The 20275-nt window shown below is 40.9% G+C and overlaps 1 long non-coding RNA gene across 1 annotated transcript in view; it reads left to right on the top strand.

Annotated features, from left to right (window-relative positions):
* LOC111861831 overlaps positions 1-20275 on the top strand; it is a 501275-nt gene that overhangs the window by 168575 nt on the left and 312425 nt on the right. The gene's annotated exons all lie outside the window — the stretch shown is intronic.

Below are 20275 nucleotides of genomic sequence, written 5' to 3'. Positions count from 1 at the left end.
GATCTTAGAGAGATAGGATGGGATGGTATGGATTGGATAGATCTGGCTCAGGATAGGGACCAGTAGAGGGCTCTTGTGAACACGGTGATGAACCTTCGGGTTCCATAAAATGCTGGGAAACTTTTGAGTAGCTGTAGAATTGTAGGCTCCTCAAGAAGGGCTCAGCTCCATGAGTTAGTAAGTAAGTAAGTATGAGAACGGAAGAGAGATAAGCCTACCGTTCAAAAAATAGGCATATACAATGTTTAGAAGTGTTTTCAGTGTGTTTATGCTCTAGGTTTAGAATATTATGCAATGAAAAAGGACGATAATGTACAACCAAATTAATTTAAGCAATAAGGTGTAATTTTTCCTCCACTTTGCTTGCAGAAGGCATATTTTTACTATTTAAAAAGTGGTAACATTTCACATTTTACATGCATTTAGCACAACACACTGCTCATTGCTAAGAAACCCTACTTCCTCTCACATGCAAAATCTGCATGTTGCTCACAGAATCTGTTCTCAGCAAAAATTTTGTTACACATAATTTGATAAATACTTTGGTACATTTGTGAGTATAGTGCAGGGTGTTTTCTGGGGGTAAGAATTTAATTCTATTTTTATTATTTATTATTTTAAAGTGTTAAGTGACTGTGGCAGTGACAGTGTTCTTCTTGATATATAACTCTCATAAATTAGGCCGTGGAAATGCTTCAGATCACAAATGAAGAATTTCTATATGTTCCACGCGATTCCTCAGAAGAGGGACCGGCTTATCGTGTGGTCTCTAACTACGTAGAATAGCACATAAGATTGAAGTGGCCATTCAAGCATGCCATTAGCGAATTTCGAACCTGTTACTCCAGTAAATTAAGGCCGTAAGAGCCGTAGTCAGTGCGGCCGCCCTAGCTTGCATAATGTTAAAAATGAAGAGAATGCTGTGTAAATACGAAGTGTGTTATTCCAGTACAGGGGTTCTGTTATTTTGCGGTACCGCGAAACCTTAAAACAACACATGCTTTTATGAAAAACAAAACCCAGTCTCTGGCGGCCAACGAAACCTTCAGTTCTCTAATTAGAATCTTAAGAGCGTTGCAGTATCTTGGTATATAGCATTCCTGTATAGTAAAGTTAAGTGTCCCTGGACTAAATTAATTAAGCACCACGCGGTGGGAGGGTAGAGGTATAGGTCCGCCATTTTTAAACTCTGCAGTAGCTGGAGGCGAGTGGTCAGCTCCAAAACCCTGCCGTTTTACCTTAAGGAAATTATCCCTGGTACCTGTTTGATTGGGGGCTGGATGGGCGGCAGAGCCAGTCTGAACCCTACGAAGAAGAGAAAAAATCATGTCCCTGCAGGGAATCAAGCCCCGGCCTTCCAGCTCGTAACCTGTTGCTACTCCGGCTGAGCTATCCCGTCTCCATTTCTGTATATATATATTGGCGCTACAGCCCCTATTTGGGCCTTGGCCTGCCTCCATGTAACTCTTCATTTCACTTCGGTTTACTAGATTTTAGACATTCGGCAGGACTCCTTGGACGGGTGATCAGCTCGTCGCGAGGCCTTTCTATTTTTAACAAATACACAAAAACGCGCACGCATTCATACAAACACTGAACATCCATGCAATGAATGGGATTCGAACCCACGATCCCGGCTTCCGAGCCAGCGAAGACAGAGCATTTCTTAGTCCACTCGGCTACAGTGGCCGGCATTCTTGTATATTTATAAAAGAAAATTCGCGAAATATTTCTCAGGATGCAACTATTCGCTTACTGGGGAGGTGGGGGGGGGTGGAGTCCAACTGGGTCCACTCGGCACGGTGGTCACTGATTGGCCTATTGTAGCCTGCCCCGAGTGATTATGACGATGGAGAATTTGGTGGAATGAAGATTGGCAGGGGAAACCGAAGTACTTGGAAAAAACCCGCCCCAGCGCCACTTTGTCCACCACAAATCCCACTTGACCAGACCCGGGATCGAATTAGGGCCGCCACGGTGGGAAGCTAGAGACTAACCGCTTGAGCTATGGCGCGGCTTATCTTGCCGTGTTACTGACGTGTTAAGATTGCTTGTGGATACAACTGTGTTTCAAGTAATTCTCGAGATCTCGGCGACCTCCTGTAGAGTAGGTTGCGCCCCATAGTTTGGGTAACATACTCAGGTGCCCGCATTGTGTTAACGAATACAGATTACAGTAGTAACTTATTTTGTCTATAAACTCTTAAAACAGGCCTATTGAATAACTACTAAAATATTTAAATTCATTGAAAATTGATAAGTCTAAATGCTTATTACCCAAATTCAAACGGCTGAATTTCTTCTTGAGAAGCAAATCATTACTGGTTCTTGTGAACAAGATAGTAAAACTCTGGGTTCAATAAGGTGAAGAGAATTTCTAGACCAGCTTACACACTCTTATTTTCAAAAAGTTCTGTGTTTCTTAAGTTACTTAGAAAACAACTATTTTAAGAAAACAGTACCAACTCTAGTGCCGGGGGTACACATTAACTATTTTACCATATGCCATTCGGTTGTCATTACCTGTAATTAGAACTCCTTGTTTATGAGGATTTATAAAATTTTTCCCATTACGCTACCTCGAAAGAAAAATGGGACTACCGTTTTAAAAATGACTTGTTTTGCCAACAAGGAGCGGGATAGCGTCGTCGATATAGCTACTGGCTACGGGCTGGAAGACCAAGGGGTCGACGTTCGAGTCCCGTTAGGTTCAAGAATTTTCTCTTTTCCAAGTCGTCCAGACCGGCTCTGGGGTCCACCCAACCTCTTGTCCAGTGGATACCTGGGGCTCTTTCAGTGAGGGTAAAGCGGCCTGGGCGTAAAGCCTTCCACTCACCTCCAATTAATGCCGAGGTCAAGATAATATGGATCTATACATCCACTCCCCCATACGCCTTCATGGCGCAGTGCTTAATGAGTTAAGCACAGGAACATCACTATATTTTATTGTTTTCTTTTTGTCAATTTGCCATGTTTGAGGTTGCAAACTGATTTTGCTACAGCCTACGGAACTGTATTTCTGTGCTTATCGCCATCATCAGGACGTTCTCACAAATACAGTGTGTTACTGTGCTCTGGAAGTCGGTACAGTATATCACGTAGCAAGCTTATCGCTTTACATCTTCCATTTTCTTGGCATATAGTAGTCGGGTGCTCCCTGCACTCGTGATGTATGTCGTGTTTCCTCCAATGTTTATGACTGAATGATGATGTCAGAGCACACGAGTGGCCGAAACCTTATCTCCTCTTACAGCAAAGCAAAATAACCCATTTACCCGGACAGCCTGCTAGAGGGCAAGTCACTTTATCTGCGTCATAAATCCTTCTTGAGGACCCACCCACATTCTAAACTGCATAAAGAAGAAGCTCTCATCTTATTCTTCTGGTGGGTCCAACAGCTGCGGAAAAGAAGGATGAGGTAGCCCAAATTTATTTAATGACATTAAGAACTGAAGATTTCTTATTCACCTTTTTCAAGCCTTTCTTTTTTCCAATAATACCTACAAATTGTTTTCATATAATTTCAAACTTATGATCATTTCACATTATTAAGTACGACGGTCGGTCACAATGACCACACGGTCTGAGGCATGAAATATTTTCTCCCTCAAAAACGCAGAGATTGTAGGTTAGAGTTCCATTCGAGGTACGGATATACGTGCAGAATGCGCTTCCTCTTCATGTTGTCCTGTACAGGCAGCGGCATTTCGACGGGCCGATCACCCGCCCAAGGAATTCTACAGACTGTCTGCAAAAGTCATCGTGTCAGGTTAGCTCTTGAGTGGGAGCATTCCAGAAAGAATAGTGCGTTTAAAGAAGAAGTTGAAGTTGAAGTTGAAGAGGAAGAGGAAGGGGAAGAGGAAGAAGAGGAAGAAGAAGAAGAAGAAGAAGACGGGGGATGAGGAGGAGGTGAAGATGATAATAAACATATGATTAGAGCTACAAGTAATTTTCACCAATCCTTTGAGGAATGCGTGTGGCCGGTGAATACCTACAAGTTGCTTATTGCTAAACTGTCGCACATTCTTGCCAAACATCCATTCACCGCCATTGTTACAAAAGTCGCGATTGTAAACGTGGCTGGAGAAGGTACATTATCCATCATACCAGTTGACTTATCGCTGACAAATATTCCGAAATCCGTTAGTGAGTAATCTGTTTGTCTGATGCACCGTTCCATTTAGTATACTTTAACGGTATCCTTCTGTCAGTTTATTTACTTAATTTCAATTGTGAGACGTTTTAAAAGTTCCATATACCGGACCGTTGTTAGGACAAATACTATACACATTTAATAAAGTGCTCTTTCCATTCCCCGTTACAGACAGGGTCATTTCTTCCTGAAGCTGATAATACAATTAGTTTTATGAGTATCTTATCGGGCTTGAAGGCTGTGGCAGGTACTAGGTAAGGGTAAATGTATGCCTGTGCTTAACTAATTAAGGACTAAAACATTAAGGCGTATATGGGAGTGGATGTATAGATCCACATTTTCTTGTCCTCGGCACTAGCTGCAGGTGAGTGGTCAGCTTCATGCGCTGGCCGCTTTACCCCTGACGAAAGGGCCACCGGTACTCATTGGTTAGGAGGGTAGGTGGGCCTCAGAACCGGTCTTGACGACGTAGAGACGAGAAAATTCTTGACCCTACCGGGACTCGAACTCCGACCCCTTAGGTCTCTCACTTAAGCGCGTCACTAATACTTTTTCGAATATAAACATTCGTATCAAATTTATGTTTAGCTTATGCATGATCAAGGGCAAGTAAGAATAAATTAACCAGATATGTAACTGAAAAAATGTGAGCCGGGATAGTTCAGTCGGAATAACAACTTGCTACGGGCTGGCCGATGGAGGGGTCGGAGTTCGAGTCCTGGTGGGGTCAAGAATTTTCGCTTCTACATGTCGTTCATATCGGCCCTGTGGTTCACCCAGCCTCATATCCAATGAGTATTGGGGGCTTTTTTACAGGGGGTAAAGCGGCCGGTGGATCAAGCCGACCACTCATCTCCAACCAGTGCCGAGGTAAAGAAAACGTGGGTCTGTACATCCACTCCCCCATACGCCTTCATGGCGTAGTGCTTAATTAGTTAAATACAGGGACAACTTTACCTTATAAATGACAAAATCGATCAAGAACTTACTGTGAGGTCATTATACACGTACTGTGAGCGTTTTTGGAACCGAAGTTTGAGCCTCTGAGACCGAAATAAGAGAGCATCACGCGCATGCGTCGCTACAGTATTGTGACGTTAAACTCAAACTGTCTGCAAGACCAAAAGGACAAGGAGACAGAGCAGGCCTGCCAATGCTCGCATCTCTAAACCAAGAACATGGCGAATGACGAAATGATTGGTACATTTGCCCGGTTTTCTCTACCTAAATCCTTATGCAGGACAGCGGGAAGGTTGCAGCTTCGGTCCGTCTCAATGGAAGCGCGTACTTTTGTTCATGCCGATATGCTTTACCAAATTATTACTGGTCTTTGTAAAAAATTTCTGCAGAATGATATGCATTGCTGAGAAGTAACTGAGCTGTTCTCTTTACAGTCTCAACTTTTTCCCTGATGCGAGCTCGACCTTCGTGTTGACAGGGACGATTATGACTCTTAACTTATCTCTCGGCGGCGCCTCTTTGTAGCTGCGCACCTGAAAATTGCAGGCTGCAAACGTAAATTTGATTTTGCGCTTACAGATCAAGGCATTTGGATTACAGGCGGTTTAATTTTACTTGTTGGAAATCATTAAGTTCCCCCTAAAACTGATACCAGAACCACTGAACACTGTGAACACTGTTTGAGATCCTTAAAAATTAAACCTACGTAATTTTTTGTAGATATTTTGGAGTATTTTTAGCCTATTTTCATGAGTTTAAAATACGTATAAATGATGTCTCGTGATATCATATTTCTGTCTTTGTGTCTATGTATTCATCCTATTCTCTCACACTCTTTCTCTCTCTCCGGCCATAGTCGTGTCAAAGGAAAGTAGGCGATCAGTTCTTCCCAGAACTTATTACAGTGTTCCGGTTTATGTTTGAGTAAATTGCTCTTCGCAAGCTAACTCACATACAAAATTTATAGCCGACGTTATTAACGATACTGCCTGCTCTCGTGGTCTTCATCAGCACAGCCACACTGTTCTGCTCTGCTCGTAATAGTGGTCTTCTGGGTCTTGTACATGCATAGTTATTTCACATTAGTTTCAGAAAGTAACGATGATCTGGTTGCTCCTGATAACTATCACACAGCTCTAATTGTTGGACCTAGTTTACTGCTTGCGTTATCTGAACACGTTCCTAGTTTATTTCGAAATTATGCATTAGGTGGTGACCTCATCTGTTCCTGACACTGTTAATCAAGGGGCCCCGACGTGTTTACCTAGGAATCCAAGCTCCCACGCTATCTTTCCAGGACTCTTAAAAAAAATTGAAAATAAGTAAGTTACTATTTACGTTGTTATAAGAGAACCAAATTATGCTACATTTTCATACTTTTCCTAGACTTGACAAGAGTAATATTAATTTGATTGGTAGCGATGGTCGAAGTCAGTTGATGCCAGGCATATAAATCTCAACCAACACATTTTTGGGGGGGAAATATACTATATCTTTATAATTTCAGAAGGCAAGCAAATAAATTTATTCAGTTGAAAGTGAACAAGCGTATTGTTAAGGCTATAAAAAATATGGGACATATGTTACTTATTAATTTAATTTCATTTTATCTCAACTTTTCCAGCATCGGCAACTTCTAATTGTGTTTCTTCTGGTTCTGCACCAAGAACTCCTGTTCCTGCTGAGGAAGATACTAAGGCTATAAAGCGTCTTAACTTTTTCAAGTGTGTGGGTGCTGATGAAGTTCCATCTGTTATAATTAAGGGATATTTCCGTGCCTTTACTCCTTTGATAACTTATGCTTGTGCCCTTACAGGAACCAGGGAGACATTCCCTTCTTCGTGGGCACAGACTTTATCTGTTCCATTTCCTGAGGGAGCAGCATGACTAGCCTGTACACACATGTCCCTTCTCTTAACTAATTTTCTAAGCTTATGTGCTTATTGTCCAATATATTATAATCCATTTCAGTTTGGTTGCGTGAATACATGTCAACTTTGAACAACTGCATATTTTTATATTGCTACCAGAAAATTCTTTCCTTTAACTGACTTCAATGAACCTTTTTACCCCTTATTAGGCGCTGTGATGCATAGAATCAACCCAAATTGATCATTGTTCTTTGAGCACCATGTTGTTCATTTGACGTGACAGTCCATTCTGGTACTCCTTCAGTACTCCTTTTTATGCATTACTTTTGACAGCTAGCAATAACTTTCTAGAAATCCATATTGACTTATAAAATACACATTTTTGCATTTTATATATGCCTTCATTAGATACAAATTTATCTAGGTAATTAAAATTGTCTGATATATATATGAGAAGTGAATGGAGTCCTACCGATCACAGTGACTGCGCAGTCAAAGGCATGAACTGTCTTCGCCACTTAAACAGGAATCGGAGTTCGAATCCCACTTGAGGCAGGGATGTCTGTGTACGTTTATTCCATGTCTGTGTTGTCCTGTGTGCAAGTAGCGGCCTTGCTACGGGCTGATCTCCTGTCCAAGGAGTCCTACCGACTGTGTGAAAAGATTAAGAAAGATTAAGAAAGCGGTCAAGGTCCAAAAGAGGGCTGCAGAACAACAGTTTAACGAATGAATGAAGTATTCAGTGTGCGACGCGTTTTGCTTACGTCAGATTATGCGGCGCCGCTGCTCGAGGGTAATGCAATGTAACAATGCGCACAGTTTCCTCCATCAGACTAAAAGTTTTACTTATGACATTAATATCTGGTATCTTGTACACTGAAACTTCTCCATCTTTATTAATATCTTTTTACATCTTCGGTTTTATTTTATGTTTTGTATTGCTTACCTGTAATGGGCTTTTATCTATTGTGAAGCAACGTAATAACTGAATTGTATTAAGTTATTGATATTGCTGCTGTTATCGTCATCATCATCATCATCAGATATTCTGTTCTTATTTTAAGAATGCTTTAGTTTATGTTTGTGTTGTTAACTCTGGATTTCAACAATAATGCTTTTAAGTTCTCTATTTACAAACTCTTTGCAACCGTGTTTTGCTGACTCCGTTCCTTCAGCGTATATTTCGAGCTAAACACGCTCGAATTTTATGGAAGGAACACGTGTTTCGAAGAGGCATTGCAGAGCCAACAGAAGCGCGCACGTTAGGTCGATACGCAGTCTCCTAAACCCTTAAGACATTCGAGACAACTAAACAGAAGTAATGAGGTGTGTAGATTCTCCAATTTGAATGCGCAGTCGTCAGCAATAACCTCATGAATAGTATCTTAATTAAGAAAAGACTTGATAATATATAGTTTCGGTAATGGTAGCGTCATTGAACGAGAAGCACCAAAAAAATTCATAATTATTTCTGCAGGCTCAGAAATTCCGAGTTTTATTCGACCAATTGATATACACTACGTCTTATCCTTCAGCTTCTATTTCTGATGAGGACATTTATTTTTCAATTGATCTAATCCTTCCAGCCGCACTATGACGCAGCGGTCGACTCTGCCTCTGACAGAAATGAGTACCAGGAATCTTCCTTGGGGGTAAACGGCGGCCGGCGCGTAAGGCTGACAACTTCACCGCCATCTGTGAGCCGATTGTATAGAAAATTTGGTAACATCGACGTCTCACAACTCTATGGGCCTCTACGGCCTGTTACAGGGTTAGCAACTCCTTCAGCTGCTGAGAGCCCATGTAATTCTAATTATAATTTCCGAAAAACATAAGTTATGAGAGACCTCATATGTAATTATCTCTAGCTCCCTAATATATCATCCCCTTTGGTTTCAAATATTCTCCTCGCACCATGTTTCAAACACCCGCAGTCCATATTCTTTCCTCAGAGCCACAGACAATAACGTAGAAAAAACTATTCTTTAAATATTTTATATTTTCCCGATTTAAATGGCAGATATGAAGACACAAAGTTCTGAGCTGAGCTGAGCTGAGCTGAGCTGAAGTGAAGTGAAGTGAACTTAACTGAACTTAACTTAACCGAACTGAACTGAACTTAACTGAACTTAGCTTAACTTAGCTCAACTTAGCTTAACTTAACTGAACTTAACTGAACTTAACTGAGCTTAGCTTAACTTAGCTTAACTTAGCTTAACTTAACTTAACTTAACTGTAGCAAGAATTACCAGAATATGTTATGTACTACATTTCCTCATGATTCCAATTTTGACTTCTTACTGTCGTTTCCAGGAACTTAATCTTTGCCACATTTTCAAAGGATCTATTAGCTAGCCTTATGTTATAATCTTGAATTGCATTCTGGTGACGAGACATCAACATATACTTAGTTTCCTCTGTGTTACTTCTAGACAAATCTCCATATTATTGCAAATTATTACAAAAATATTTTTTTTAATTATATCATAATACATATACTTCATCAGCATAGACCAGGAGCTGATGTGTCAGTCTCAGTTGGATTTCTTGGAATTTCCTAGTGGCATTTTCCAAGACAGTGTTGAATAAACAATGCGATAAGATATTTTCCTGTTTTAGACCATTCTGTGTATGAAATGTATCAGAACTGTTTACCTGTACGGGCACTGCTACAGTAATGACGTATTAATATATCTGAGTGGTTTCAAGGGTTCTTCAATTTCAGTGAGAATGTTGTACAGTACTTCCTTCCTAACGAAATCATGAATGCCTTATAAATACACGATGCCATATTTCAGTTTATGTGTGTGTGTGTCGATCGACTAAGTTTCTACTGGTCCTCGCCAGCACAGTCACTCTTGGTTCCGTAGGACTCATGATCACATTTTACTTTCTCACGACTCTGGCGGCGCCATAGCTCAAGCGGTTAGTCACTGGCTTCCCACCGCGGCGCCCGGGTTCGATCCCGGGTCTGGTCAAGTGGAATTTGTAGTGGACAAAGTGGCGCTGGGGCAGACTTTCTCCGAGTACTTCGGTTTCCCCTGCCAGTCTTCATTGCACCAAATTCTCCATCATCATAATCACCAGGGGCAGGTACAATAGGCCAATCAGGGGCCGCCGTGCCGAGTGGACCCAGTAGGACTCCAGCCCCTACTAAGCGAATTAAAAAAAAATTCTCACGACTCTGGATGTCAAAAAACCATTGTGTGTGTATGAGTGTACACACACAGACACACACACACACACACATATATATATATATATATGTGGTAAAGGTAAAGTTCCCCTTTGCTTAATTAAGCACCATGCCGCAAGGACGCAACAAAGAGTAGAGGTATAGATCCACCATTTTTGCCCTCGACATTACATAAAGATGAGTGGTCAGCTTCACGCCATGGCTGCTTTACCCTGGCAGATGGAGTCCTCAGTGCTCACTGTACAGGAAGCAGGATGGAAGCCAGAGCCTATCTGGACTCTATGGAGAAGAGAAAAATCACTTGTACCTTCCGAGAATGGAGCCCCGGGGGTGCAGGACGTAGCTCGTAGCTATATTGACTGAGCGATCTCGGCTCCATATATATTAACGTGTATGGGGGTACGCGTGACGAAAATAACAGGTTCTAAATCGGATATTTGGATTTATTGGCAATTTGGTTACAAGTTCTCCTAATCACACTCAATTATAACGCTATCAGTTCATCGTTGCGCAGACACTAGGATTCTCCGACTTCACTAGTCGTCTCTTGGCAACGGATCTCAACACAAAACTAGCACTTCAAATCACTATGAAATCTTCTTGTTAATTCGTCTTCAGTCACTCCAAGTCTACACTCGACTAATCTTCACAATTCACTAAGGATATGCTCCATTCTCGTCCTTTCACTTTCAACTGCACAGCACTGGACTGATCTGCACTAATCTAAGTTGCAAAAGATCGTCTTTATATATGCTTCGCACGGATCACACAGAAAATACAAGTCACGTGATTCTTATCCAGCGAGTTCACTGGCGCCATGACTGCTGCCTAGCAACGAGTTATAACATTTGTTCACTGAGACACGGGGCCCACCGTTACGCATTCCAACGTGTTTACTGAGCCGTTGCCTAGCCAGACTTTGAGCGTATATATATACAGTTTAACACAAGAATATTCAATTCAGTAGTTTCCATTGTCGTATCTACAGTAGAGTAGATCCACGTAAGTGGATTTCTTTGTGTAGGAATACGTGTATGATCAGAAATTTATACATATACGAGATGATTTGTGGCTATATAACGCACGTCCCGCCTGAATATGTACTCGCTTAAAGACGTAACACAGTTCAATCTTCAAACCGAGTAAACAGAGAAAGAGATAAGAACTATGAAAAGGGTAAAGGCGAGAAAGCGTTGATGAAGGTAGAAGAGACAACAGAAATAACTTCCTGTTGCATTTCAACAGCTTCTTCGTCATTCTACAACAAATGGGCATAATGACCAACGGAATATGCAAATCGTAAAGAACACAATTAAAAAATATATACATTCGAATTTAAGGAACATGGTTTTACATTTGTTACCAAACTTGATCCCGGATTCTATTCTCGGCCTGGGGGCCGTCTATTCTGGCTAAGTTTTAATTGTTTCTACTCGTCCTAGAAGACAAATACTTGACTCTTGTGGTAAATATTCCCTGACCGATTCATTGCATATCCGTCCGAATTCGTCAGTCATAATCACCTTATCATTCGACGCCATAGAACTTGCTCGGGGGAGAAAGTGTTTTTAAAGTAAGTAAGGAAGAACTGTTAGAGGATTCCATAAGCATTAGTAACGGAGATACCGACATGAATTCCATTTACTTCACAAGAGAAATAAAGAAGTGTTCTTTGGCTGAATAAAGAGATGGCTGCGACAATTATTCTCGTAACGCGCTGGCTATGTGCAGTAATGTACGACTCTCTGGCATAATTTTATGTCAAGCAGATTTCAAAATCTTGGTCATGAAAGCCTTGCATGACGCACACCTGCGTATAATGTAGCCTGAATTATGCACTTCATAAGTGGCTGAAGACGGATAAGTGAAAGAAAAACATGTTCTAAAGATAAATCTTCTAACATGGAAACCTTGAACTTCCACTTGAGGTGCTGGACGTGCGCTGTCACATCTCTCTCGTCTCTAAAGCTGTTGGACGCCAGTTCTATTCCTTAAGGAGGCAGAAGTAGCACCTTCTTGGTACACAGACTTTCCACGTTAATCCATAATGAAACATTCTGTTAGTCGCAGGATGATGGATTTAGCTAGAAAATGGAGTTATAAAGCCGACATGTTTTCTCCCTAGGAAACTCATTCGCTACTAAAAGCTTCACCAAGTTAAACCATGGAATTTTATATAACCTCGAATGGAATCAACTTAAGTTAAAATGACATAACCATTTACAATACGTGGAAGAAAATTGCTGATAATTTCACATTTCGATTCAACGAATGTTTTCTTCTTTGCTGCAATGCCTATACGGAAGAGTAGAAATGTATTTGTAAAGTTTAAAGACGGAACCGTGAGACGGAGTTCTCTGAATTAAGATCTTCCACACAGCGAGAGTAATATAAACATTTTATTCTACTTTACGTGGTTTAAGTAAACTATCTCACATAGTACACAACTCATTCTGTCAACAATTATATCTGCAATATTTCTCGCGCATAACAAATTAATTCCGGGTTAGAAAAGCGATCTTCACTGTACGCTATAAAAATATACGCATGCGTGGATCAAGACAACCCGTTTCCATCTTACGATTTACGTGGTATGTCTAGATGCTGACGGTTTTTAACTATTACTGTCATATAAGTGGGTCTGAGAACCCCTAATAAAAGCTTTGGCATGTCTCTCATCACATCATGATACTCGGTACGCAGTAACTTCGGAGGGAATAAGCCGTCCTGCTTGGGGATCCGAACTCCTTTAATTCCAGAGGAAGATAAGCCGTCATAGATACGAGTCTGTACTGAACACCCGAAGCCTATGACTAACCACACATAGTCGACTCCAGCCTAGAGATGAGAGTTCGAAGAAGATTTCGGTAGCAAATGCGGTTTGGTTTTCTGGTATGGCATAAGGACTAAATGGTTCGATAGAGATTCCAAAACAGTACAGGAATAACTGGAATATTTTTAAGTTACACGTGGGTCGGGGTCAACAAGCGGAGTTGAATTTGGGATGTTCAGGATTGGAGATAACCTGTAAATTTTTTAAGTATGAAGATCCTCCTCCTCTTCCACTTCTTCTTCCTCATGTACTTCCTCCATTTATTCTTCACGTATTAGACTAAGGAAACGGTTACATCTCCAGGCGATCTCTCTAACGTTTCAGCATATCATTCATCTAAATCATATTTCAGGTTTTAGTCCCAACCTCAGAGAAAACACAATGCTTCTACGTTATAAAAATAGACTGGTTAAAGTTTTTCATTCCAAGAATTATAATAAATAAACGGACAAAGCACAGAATTATTAATATTAAAGCAGGCGTTTCATACATTTACCTCGTGCTATTGAGAGTTAAGCATTTCTCCCAATATTTGATTAGTAGATTGACTTACTGATTAGCAGATTATTTAACAACATTGCACCAGCTGCAGAGGACAATTAGATACGACTGATGTGAGATGACTCTTTAGGATAAAATAGAACTGAGGATCAACCAGTCATGGCCTATTTCAAGGTACTACTTCGCAGTCTAAGAAGATTGATGGAAATCACGAAAAGTCTCATTCATATGCCTAATAGTGGATACGTGGCCATGAAGGAAACTGATGATTCAACTTGAAGAAAGAAGGAAAATATAGGGTTAGTGGACTGCATTTGAACAGAAGCCTCTAAAAATTATGGATGAGTGACATGACGCTATATCAACTCCTTACGTTATGTTGCATCAGAGATCTTCTAGCATTGTCAGCTGCACTGGTTGTACAGCACCGAGTGTGGGCTCAAGAATCGGAGGGTTGCTTGTAGGAAAAGGTTCTGGCCTGCTTTAACGTACTGCTGTAGAGTTTGCTTGTAGGGTCACAGGAACGACGAAAAACGTGAGTCATATTGCACGGCTTGTGGCCCAAACTCGAACTTGGGAGGTCCCGACCCGAAGCAGACGTGTGTACGAGACGACCAGTGAATTACGAGAAAGAGTGAAGCAGGACTTGCTGGTTCACATGATTAAACAAATGAGACTGACATCATAATCGATGGCAAAGAGTCATCTTGAAAATTTGCTACTCCGCTCTTCAAGAGACTTTTTAAAGAGACATGAAAGTTAACTACAATCCTCGCGAAAGCCAAGTAGTTTACAATACCATGTACTCTTTCAAGTCAGGTTATATTTTGGCGCAATATCTCACTGCTGTCCATTAGACTATTAGTCCCATCTTCCCATCAGTGCGTGAAGTTATGCTGCTGTAATTTGTATACATTTCTACCAGTTTCTATGTTTGTTGCACATTCTGGTCATAACATCAAATACTTGGAAAATTTAAATCTATGGCGGGTTTCATAACAGAAAATCTATCAAAAATTTAGAAGAATAATAGAGTCGAGATATCTCAGTCGGTATAGAGACGGGCTATAGGCTGTACTGCCGGGGTTCGGTTCCCTTTAGGGGCATGTTCTTCGCTTCTCCATAAAGTTCTGACCTGCTCTGGGTCCTACACAACCTCCTATCTAATGGGTATCGACGGCTTTTTCAAGGAAGTAAGGCTGCAGGAACGTGAAGCTGACGCCTCACTTCCATCTAGTTCCGAGGTTAAGAATGAAGGCGCTATAGCTCCACTTCCCCATACGTCTTTATGGTGTGGCGTTTAGTTAATTGAGCACGGGGATAACGGTACATTTTCTTACCTTTGTAGAAGAGAACTGACAAGAAAAGGTATTCGAAAATGTGTTAACTTATTCGAAAAGTTACGGTACACTGACAGAGCTCATATATCAGAAAGAAAGATAAGGTGTGATTTTGTTGAACAGGTGGTTGCTGATCCACTTTCGTTGTTCTGCGATTTAAAGAAAAATAACGGTAAATTCTGCCCGGAAGTCAGAGGCACACATTGCATTCTATTTTACTCACTTGACAAGTTTATTGTTGCTCATATTACTCAAGCCTTTAACCTGCTTCGTTTGGTTGTCTTCGTCATTTTTTGTTACAGTCCTGTAGTAAAGGGTGTGTGTAGGGGATTGAGAACATTTATGTGTCGTTCTAAGCTGGTTGGTCAGAAACTGGTAAATAGAATTCGTAAGGACAATTGTAGTTGTAACTTCTGAATGAATTTGCGTGCTGCTAAGTTAACCTTTCCGTGCCTCTCCACTTCATTATGCCGATATGAGGACAGTTCTGGTCGTCCTACAAAAAGTAATGCAATAACGCTTAGTTGTGGAAGTCGTGTCTGTCTAACTGTCCGTCTCTTTGTTAATAACAGTACTTAGATCTTGGAACAGAGTCCTATAAAACTTTATATCGGAGGCCTTGTTCGAAAGTTATCGGGAAATTCTAGTTGTATCTAAAATCTGGTAAAAATAGCAGAGGCTTTGTATGAAGACCTGACTAAATGTGATGGACATGAACACTACAAAACATCTCGCAGATGCAGTTAGTTGATTTATATTCTCTTAGCAGTTATGCTACTAATACAGACTCAATATGACTGCTCTCTTGAGAGCATGCACTGAACAAGAGCAACGTTCCCTGGAACAATATTTATGTTCTAAGTGTCTGAGACCTCTCTATGTTTATGGGAGAATGATTTTTCAGCACAATCACAATCCTTTGTGCACAAGCACAAAGGACAGTTAAAGATCAGATGGGACCGAGCAGGTTGGTAACAGCTTTGAGTGGTATTTTAGAAGTATTGGGTTCGAATCTCGGTCAGGAAACATGATTTCCTGACTGAGGTTTACGTAGTTTTCTTCAGTATATCCAGGCAAATTGAGGAATAATATAACGGCAGATTCCTTCCAGCTTTTTGAAGTTCATCAGTCATCAGTCTTAATGACATCAGACACTGCGTAAAAGTAGATACACTGCAGTAGAATAAATTGCACAAGCAAATGTCAGACGGAAGTTCCAGAATAGAGCGGACGAGTGCCGTGCGTTCTGGGCCACCTTGGACTTAAGCAGGCAGCAGCACATTATTAATAAGTGTAATTTTTTTTCCCCTTGACACTACAGCCCCAGTGGGCCTAGGCCTACCTCCATGAACTCCGTTCACTTCGGTTTTTCTCGATCTTACACATACGGTATGACTCCTTGGGCGAGTGATCAGCTCGTCGCAAGGCTTCTACCTGTAGACAAACACAGAAAAACGCACACAAACATCCATGCCCTGAGTGGGATTCGAACCCACGATCCCGGCTTCCGAGCGAGCGAAGAGAGTGCATGCCTTAGACCGCTCGACTACCGTGACCGGCAGTAAGGGTAAATGGTAAAGCTAAAGTTGTCCCTATGCTTAACTAATTAAGCACTACGCATGAAGGCGTAAGGGGGAAGTGGATATGTAGATCTACATTTTCTTGACCTCAGCACTAGTTGGAGGTAAGTGATCAGCTTCACGCGCCGATCGCTTTACCCCTGGGGAAAGAGTCACCGGTAGCAATGGACAGGAGGTTGGGTGAACACCAGAGTCGGTCTGGGACGTTTTGGGTAAGAGAATCCTTGACCTTACCTTGACTCGAACTGCGACCCCTCAGTCGTCCAGCCAGTAGCCAGTCGCTATACCGACTGCGCTAGCCAGGCCCTTGATTAATAAGTGTGTCCGCGACAATTGAAGATTTTCATAGTTTAGGGTTTTACTACAGTGACATTATACAGAACCTAAATGTTTTATTCTGATGGAATCGCGAAACTTGTAGAAAGCTGGACTTTTAACGTATGGAAATAATGAAATTGCGTAAGTAAGCTAATTATATGTAAATGCTGTGTGATTATTTCGTTAAATGTACAATGAAATTGCCGAATTTAGCAGTAGATTTTGAGAAGTCGGATGTGGAAATATAAGCAGGTTCTTCTTTAGCTTTCGAATTCATTTGAAAATCGGTTTATTGGCAAGTTGGATGTATATAAGAGTAGTATAGAATCCGATTTATCGTATAAACTATCCTGACACAATTACCCACCACTGGAAAAGATGCTGATTGCTCATATCGAAAATTGATTTGGCGTGGTTCCATTCTGCTTCATAGACTCAGAAGATAGCATTAAAGCATTCAATATATGCATTCAATAGCATACAAACTGCGTAGTGATATCAGTAACTGCAATAGTTAATCTAGTTACAAAGATATTATAATGTTGGCTCCCCTGATGTTAAAATTACGGCCAATTCAGAGGGAGAGAGAGAACATTGATAGTTTCTGGATAGGCACGAACCTGATCTCGCCACACCTTTTGGTAATAAATAATACTCCTTGTGTGTCTGGAACAGGCAGTCGAGAAATGGCCCCCTGGATTTGTACTCACCAAACTGAAAACATTTATGAAGTAGGACTGGTTACACAACCGTACGTTAACTTTAACTAACTTCAGTAAAATGTTTTCCATATGCCTAGTCATGCAGTGTTAAAAATTCCAGACAATAAAATACTGAACAGGTTACTTCAGTATGTAAATTTATGTATGAAAATATAGTTCACACTACCTGATGATTCTTGCTTTTCAAGAACATAACTGTAATAATCCTTTGATGTTTTGTTTAAACAATATTACTACAATCTCTTATGATGTAGGGTAAATGTTCTCGCACACAGTAGTAGAATGAAAGTTTTTTTTTAATGATGCCTCTCCTGAGGGAGGAGGATAGTGGAAAGCGTGGAAGTATGGTATTAAAATATGTTGCCTGATGTATTTATTACCCTCCGTAGTCGACGATAAAATGTCTGTCCTGCAACAGGATTGGCTGGAAGAGACGGAAAATTAAAATAATAAAAAGTATGACATCTGAATAAAGATTTAGTTCTACTGGGCATTCTTAAATATATAAACAGTATGACCAGTCTAGGAATTTTCTTACCAGACGTAACAAATAGGAGGAAATTTTAAAAACAGAAATAATTTTTACGAAAGGAAAATGGAATTATATCATTCTTTTATTAAAGCAATCCATTCGGATATGCTATTTTCACGTACAGTTATATTTATTTGTAGTTATTGAATGACCGTATCAGTAATTCAGACCATATGCCGTCTGATATTGGCAGTGATGAATTGACAAGAAAGTGAAAGGAAGTGTCACGCCATAATTATAAGATATTGATATTACATTTTCTTGGAGCAAGTGAGGAAACCATCGGAAATCCACAGTCAGGGATGTCATTAACCCGGAAGAGATCTGAAGCGAGTACCTCCCAGATACAAGTCATCTGCGTTATCATTTCGCCCAGTTAATGTACAAGGTACGTCTACTGCACATACTGCATTATGATATTAATACTGAACGCAACTAAACATGTATTCATATACACACATACATATATATATATATATATATATACACGCAGAATGACGGAGGAACTCCAATTTATACACCCTCTCACAGATATCAGTTATCACTGATGGGAATATTCCGTCGACCAAGGAAGACACTAGACGTTCCGGACTTTGTCAATAGATGGCGGGTGTAGTCGTCATCTTGAGGACAGTATATAACTAGGCCATTAGAAAGAACGCTGTTCAGTAGCCGAATATATGTTTTCGTGGTGCGTGATTGAACATTCATATTTTCTTTCAGAACAGCACGTGTTATCAGTTTTTCGATTTGTAGCTTTTCGAGACTCGAAAAAATGATCTCACATATTACAGAAGGAAACATAAATTCCCTCATACATTACTGTACACCAAACAGTTGCATTCCGGCTCTTAATGTTTTCGTAATATAGGCTACAGTGTACCCATTCTTCTCAATTTGAATTAATATTTGGTATGCACTTCGTGGCTTGGGCTTTTATAATATGTTTGAAAAGAAGAGTGGGGAAAATCACCCCCCGCCTGGTATCGTAAAAAAATTAACGTCTACTGAACATCACGGTGCAGTGTTTAGTGTTGCATAAGCCTATCTTTTAGCTCCTGATCTTTAACATCGAAGATTCCTTACCTAAAGATTGTAGCTATTGTCTTCTGTTTCTCTAAAATAATTCTGTAATATTGAATTACAGGAAAACAGGAGCTCATTTCTCGCTCTGCGCCACGTTTAAACCCTACCAATCCGTCATAGTTTCTGCACGTCATATAGGCCAGGAGGAACTAATAGATGTGACATGTAGACCCTTTACTAGGCAACGACCGCAAAACAAGCACTTAGACAACGGCCGTTATTAGTCAAAGGCCTGTTGTAAACAGAAACAGAGAAACAGTGTTTTCTATGCTGTTCGTACCTAGATATTATAAGCAGGACAAGTCTAGAGTCGGTAAGTTGAGTTGAGTTAGTTGGTCGACGAATAATTGGGTCAGTCATTGGGTTAGTTGTAGAACAGCTGAGATTTAGTAGTTGGTCAGAAGCTGATAGCTGAGGCTGGGGATAATTTTGGAATTCAGAAGGAGAGGAACGTCCGTCGTTGGAAAATGCTGCTCAGCTACGGCTATTGAAAACATGACTGTGGACATCTGTGTGTGTGTGTGTGTGTGCGTGAGTTTTATAAAATGTAGTCACACGCTGTATCAAAGAGTCCAATAAATGCGATCATCAATCCAAAGCCTATCTACAGTCACACTGCAAGTCACTTGGCAACTTGTGCCGGAAGTAGGATTGGTTTGGATAGGATTGATCCAGTCGAACTGAGGCGAGACGGATGCCTGACTAGAAGAAATGAAGTCGAGTGGAACAAATGAAGACAGCACTAGAAGAAGCGGACATCAGTTTAAAGAGAATGAAGGCCGAATTCAGAGGAAACAGCGAGAACTTTGAGGCCCTTTTACGTACTCTCGTCTCCCGGATGGATATCCACAAGTCCAGGATAAACGCCAGTCAAGAAAATCTGGAAGCCAAGATGGACAATCACCACGAGACGCTGATGGCGATAAGCCGATCAAGAAAAGGTAGAGAACATGACGGAGGCCTGTCTAGAAAAAGAGGATGCCATGCATTTGGGGGAAACTCCAGAAGAAACAGAGTCCAAATCGGAGCATGAGCAAGTCCTTAAGGAAGAGGTCGCAGTAGAAACTACCGGAGCACTGGAGGGCAGATATGGGGACTGCCTTCTAGCCATAAGGCGCTGCTGGCAGCTAAAGAAGTGGACCCACGGCGATGGTGGGTCCCGGAAGAAACTGGTCGCCGCCCG

The sequence above is a fragment of the Cryptotermes secundus genome, unplaced genomic scaffold (assembly GCF_002891405.2).
Source record: "Cryptotermes secundus unplaced genomic scaffold, Csec_1.0 scaffold180, whole genome shotgun sequence".
Lineage (NCBI taxonomy): Eukaryota > Metazoa > Arthropoda > Insecta > Blattodea > Kalotermitidae > Cryptotermes > Cryptotermes secundus.
This window is presented reverse-complemented; position numbering and strand designations above follow the sequence as displayed.